Genomic DNA, 6221 nt, shown 5'->3' with positions numbered 1-6221 from the left:
TTGACTAATAACCATTGATGGACCTATCCTCCATGAACTTATCCAGTTCTTTTTTTAACCCAGTTATATTTTTGGCTTTCACAACATACCCCGGCAACAAGTTCTACAGGTTGACTGTGCATTGTGTGAAAAAGTACTTCCTTATGTTTGTTTTAAACCTGCTGCTAATTCATTGGGTGGACCCTCATTCTTGTGTTATGTGCAGCGATAAATGCCATTTCCCTATTCACTTTCTCCTCCCTACTCATGATTTCATAAACCTCCATCATAGCTTGCCTTAGTCGTCTGTTTTCCAAGCTGGACAATCCCAGTCTTTTTAATTTCTCCTCAGATGGACACTCTTCCATATCCCTAATTGTTGTTGCCCTTCTGTGTATTTTTCCAACACATCTATTCTAACACATCATTTTTGAGATGGAGAACCAGAACTGCACACAGTATTCAAATTGTGGGCATACCATAGATTTATATAGTGGCATTATGATATTTTCTGTCATCTTATCTATCCTTTTTCTAATGGTTCCTAACATTGTTAGCTTTGTTGACTGCTGCTTCATTCTGATAGGATATTTTCAGGGAAGTATCCACAATGACTCCAAAATCTGTCTTGAATGATAATAGCTAATTTAGACCCCATCAATTTATATGTATGGTTGAATTTCATCTGCCATTTTGTTGTCCAGTCACCAAGTTTTGTGAGATCCCTTTGTAACTCTTAGTTAACTCCAAAGCAGATTTCAATCTATTTTGTTATTTAGTATCATCTGCAAACTTTTCCACCTCACTGTTATCCATAAATGATCTGGAAAAGGGAGTATGTTGAACAGCACTGGTCCCAGTATAGATCGCTGGAGGAAACTCCTATTTACCTCTCTCCATTATGAAAACCGACCACTTATTCCTACCCTTTGTTTCTTGTCTTTTAACCAATTACAGATCCATGAGAGAACCTTTCTTCTTATCTCATGTCTCCTTACTTTGCTTAAGAGCCTTTGGAGAGGGATGTTGTCCAAGGCTTTCTGAAAGTCCAAATACTCTACATGATTTCTCTGCTTTTATAAAGTGTTGACTCTTCCCAAACAGATCCTGTTCATCTATGTGTCTGATATAGCTTCAACCAGATTGTCTGGTACTGAAATGAGGCTTACTGACCTATAATTACTAGGATTGCCTCTGAAGACTTTTTAAACAATCAGCATCACATTAGTTATCTGCCAGTCATTTGGTACAGAGTCTGGTTTAAGCTATAGGTTACATATCACAGGTGGTAGTTTATCAATTTCTTATTTTAGTTCCTTCAGAAGTCTTGGGTGAAAATCATCTGGTCCTGGTGACTTATTACTATTTAATGTATCAATTTGTTCCAAAACCTCCTTTACTGAAATCTTAATCTGGGACAATTCCTCAGATTTGTCCCCCACAAAAATGGCTCAGGTGTGGGAATCCCTTTCACATCCTCTGCAGTGAAGACCAATGTAAAGAATTCATTTAGCTTCTCTGCAATGGCCTTGTCTTCGTTGAACGCTCTTTGAGCACCTCGATTGTTCAATGGCCCCATCAGTTATCTGGCAGGTTTCCTGCTTCTGATGTACTTCAAAAAAAAATTTGCTCTTCGTTTTTGTGTCTTTTGCTAGTTTCTCTTCAAATTCTTTCTTGACCTGCCTTACTATACTTTCATACTTGACCTGCCAAAGATTATCCTCACTAGGATTTGATTTCCAAATTTTAAAGGATGTCTTTTTGTCCCTGGCTGCCACTTTCATTCTGTTGCTTAACTATGGTGGCATGGTTTTTGGTTGGGGGAGGGACGGGTGGTTTGGTCCTCTTACTGTTTTTTTTTTTTATTATTATTATTATTTTGTATATACATATAGTTTGAGCCTTCTATTATGGTGTTTTTAAATAGTTTCCATGCAGCTTACAGGCCCTTCACTCATGTGACTGTTCCTTTTAATTTCCATTTAACTAGACTCCTCATTTTTGTGTAGTTCCCCTTTTTGAAACCAAATGCTACTGTATTGGGTTACTTTGGTATTTTTCCCCTACAAGGATTTTAATTTTAATTACATTATTGTTGCTATTGCCCAGTGGTTCAGCTATATTCATGTCTTGGACCAGATCCTGTGCTCCACTGAGGGCTAAATTAAGAATTGCCTCTTCCCTTGTGAGTTCCAGCACTAGCTGCTCCAAGAAGCAGTCATTAATGGGGTCTAGAAATTTTATGTCTGCATCTTGTCCTGAGGTGACCTGTATCCAGTCAATTTTGGAATAACTGAAATTCCCCATTATTATAGGTTTTTCTGGTTTTGTAGCCTCTCTAATCTTCCTGAGCATTTCACAATGAAGTAACTCATCCAATCACCACTCTTCCTCGTTAGCTAATTTACATACAAGAATCTATGGTGACAATGTCTCGGTGGAATGAGGGAGATTGGGCACATGTCAAGAGTTCTTATTGGTTGCTTACCTGACACAGTTGTCATTGCTCTGAAAGATTCTGTGTCTGCATAGTAGTAGTTTGGTCATCAGTGCTTGAAAGGCTCCCCACAGTTCTGCTCCTTGTCTCCATGGTGCATTGAGGCAGCACTGCTGGGGCAACTGAGGCAGTAGTACAGGTGAAACCCTTACAGCAGAGACAATAGGACTTGGGGCTCTCCCTGCTCATGCTTCATGAAGTCAGACCGGTACTAATGCTGCCTTTTAAACCAATAAATCAATTATAAATTAAATCCACATTCACCAGTACTCTGGTTGCTTTGTGCTGCTCTGGTGACAAAAAGCAACTCTATCCCTGGTTTAATTGGCGAAGAAACTCACCTGGTTTGTGCTACTCTGGAGTACCTGTCCTTAAAAGTTGAAATTAAAAAAAAAAAATTCATTACTGATACTACATATTTTCAAATCATTAAGAATATCACACAGTAAGGTTCTCTTTGGTTTTTTTCTTTAATGTTTATGTAGTAATTTTTTTTAAAATTAAGGATATTTAAAATTTAAGGAAGTTTTTGTCTGGAAATTATGTTAAAGATGGAATAAAGTTCAAAGTAAATATCAGTAATTTAAGGGTAAAAACATTACATGGATGTTGTGCCTAAATATGTGATGCCATCCAAAAACCATATTATTATGATTAAGGTATTTTAATACTAGTGATTCTAAATTAGGTTAAATTAACTTTTGAAGACTGATTTTTTTTCATATTTCTCTTTCCCCTTATGACATCACTGCAGGATATGTTGTTTGGGTGCTCTAACACTGTATTTCTCCCCTTAATGTTTGGGTTTCTAGTAACTTTTAGCTCTGAATGTCCTGTGTTTTTAATGCTTGGACTTCTGGTAATTACAACATTCTTTATACAGTTTTTTTGCCCTTTAGTTATTGATAGATACTCTCAACCTTAACCCCATATTAATACAGCTTTTTGTCTGAGAATATAAGGAAAGATTTCATTCACCACTCTATTTAAATTTAACTTCTGTTGTAAAATCAGTCTAGCAAAGGGAAAAACTAGAAACAACATTTGTGAAGTTTTATTGGCAGAAAAGTAAGAAAAAGTTAGACTTGGCAAGAGGGACCCTACTGCTTGTGTTGCTTATCCCCTTAACTGCATCAGGCAATAGCCCAAAAGCCAGTCTAGCTATTTTAATGATCATTGTTCCTAGTGAAAGGTGTATATATGCTGTGACGGGGCAAGACCAGATGGCTATAGTAAAGTAGTGAAGAACAGGTATGTTAGCCCCAGGCTAAACAAATCCCTGGTACCACGGTAACCAAATGGCAGTTGCTCCAGGTTAATCAAGACACCTGGGGCCAGTTAAGATCCTTCTAGAAAGCAGTGGAGATAGCTAGGTTGATTGGGACACCTGAAGCCAATCAAGGGCTGGCTGGAACTAGTTAAAAGCCTTCAGTTAATCAGTGAGGTGCATCAGGAGCTGTAGGAGAAAGCTGTGCTGTTGGAGAGACTGAGCAGTACAAACCGTATCAGGCACAAGGAAGGAGGCCCTAAGGTAAGGGTGAAGTGGATCTTGAGGAAGTGGCGGGCTGCCATGGGGAAGTGGCCCAGGGAATTGTATGTGTCCTGTTTCTAAAAAGTCAGCTACCATAGCTGATACTATTAAGGTCCCTGGGCTGGAGCCCGGAATAGAGGGCGGGCCCAGGCTCTCCCATTTGCCCCCCCCAATTAATCACTGAGTGGGAGACAACAGAGACTGTGCAAGGGAGGGTAGCTTCTCCTCACCTCCCTTGCTGGCTTATGATGAAAATGGCTCAGTAGGCTGTGACCCTTGCCTCTAGAGAGAGAAGGGCTACTGTGAGCCTCTGAGGCTAGCAAAATCCCTCAGGAAACGCGGGACCTATGGAGGCAAGGACAGAGTTTTGTCACAATACAGTTGTATGTTTTTCGAGTACACTGCATTTAGACTTTCTTCTGCAGCACTTCTCATTCACACCAGACTGAATTATTTGGTCTTCAGGCCTGTATTATTTCATCCTGGAAATTGCCAAATAAAACACTGCCAAAAATGTGAGAGATGTACAATAGTGTTTGCCTAGATATGAATATATCACACAGCATTGTCTGGCCTAAGAAGTGTAAGTAAGTGTGTGTGTTGCTATAATTTTTTTACCAACAAGAGATGCCAGATTGTTAGAGATAAGCCTGTACATACACTGGTAGTCATATAAATCCATGCACTAGCTATGTGATTGTGAGGATACAGGACCTTAGGTACTAACACACAACTTTGAAAATTTGTATAGATATTAGTATTTGTGTTATGGTGGCTTGGAGTGGTGTGCAAGATTAATGGAGAAAAATAAATAGCAGTGGTCTCCTCCTACTCAGTAAGTGTGCTGAGCATGAACTCGTCATTACGAACACAATTTTCAGGGAAGCTGATAAATATAAACTTTGCAGATACATCTGAATTTAAAGCACTGGCACCTGATTTACCATGACATTATACAGCAATGGAACATCAAGATCACTAGAGCAATGTGAGGAGCAAGCTGTTGGACCAACCACAAGATGATCAGAGCTGTTTTCATTTTACATGTTACGCCTCAGCGAAACAATGCTGAACAGATTAAACTGAAATTGAACATAGCAAAGTTGAAATATCCATTCCATCAAGAAAAACGGAGGGAAAACATAGAGGAAAAAATTTAAAGCATTACATCATCAGCCAATTACACTCAAAAAGTGGAATATATTCAAATTGGCCATCCTTCAAGCCTCCAAAGAAACTAGGTAAAAAGCAAACCCAGGATGGGTTTGATGAAAATGTTAATGAAATCAAAAAGATCTTCAAGGAAAAGAAAAAGGTGTTTGTCCTGGCAAAATGAGAATCAATCAACATCAAAGAAAGACAAATTCAAGTACCTGCAAGCCAAGGCTCAAATATGGCTTCATATTCTATAGGATAACTGGTGGGGAAAAGAAAGCAGAAGTAGTACAGCATTATGCCAATACTAACAACACAGAGTTGTTTTATGACCCCCTAAAGGTCATAAAGGTCAGGGGGCGGGATAGCTCAGTGGTTTGAGCATTGGCCTGCTAAAGCCAGGGTTGTGAGTTCAATCCTTGAGGGGGCCACTTAGGGATCTGGGGCAAAATCAGTTCTTGGTCCTGCTAGTGAAGGCAGGGGGCTGGACTCAATGACCTTTCAAGGTCCCTTCCAGTTCTAGGAGATGGCATATCTCCATTCATTTATTTATTTTATTTTTTTATTATAAGTCATTTATGACCCAATGTAATCAGGACCAGTTCCACCAAAGTGTTCAGATGGTGTTCCATTAATCAAGGACAGGAGAGGCATATCTGAAAGAGCTACTGAACCATCCCTCTATTGTTAACCCACAAGTGCTAAAGGAATGAATAAATCTTCCCATATAAGAAGAAGATTCATAGATTCTAGGACTGGAAGGGACCTCAAGAGGTCATTGAGTCCAGTCCCCTGCCCGCATGGCAGGACCAAATACTGTCTAGACCATCCCTGATAGACATTTATCTAACCTACTCTTAAATATCTCCAGAGATGGAGATTCCACGACCTCCCTAGGCAGTTTATTCCAGTGTTTAACCACCCTGACCGTTAGGAACTTTTTCCTAATGTCCAACCTAGACCTCCCTTGCTGCAGTTTAAACCTATTGCTTCTTGTTCTATCCTTAGAGGTTAAGGTGAACAAGTTTTCTCCCTCCTCCTTATGACACCCTTTTAGAT

The sequence above is a fragment of the Trachemys scripta genome, chromosome 5, assembly GCF_013100865.1.
Source record: "Trachemys scripta elegans isolate TJP31775 chromosome 5, CAS_Tse_1.0, whole genome shotgun sequence".
In the NCBI taxonomy this organism is placed as follows: Eukaryota; Metazoa; Chordata; order Testudines; family Emydidae; genus Trachemys; species Trachemys scripta.
This window is presented reverse-complemented; position numbering follows the sequence as displayed.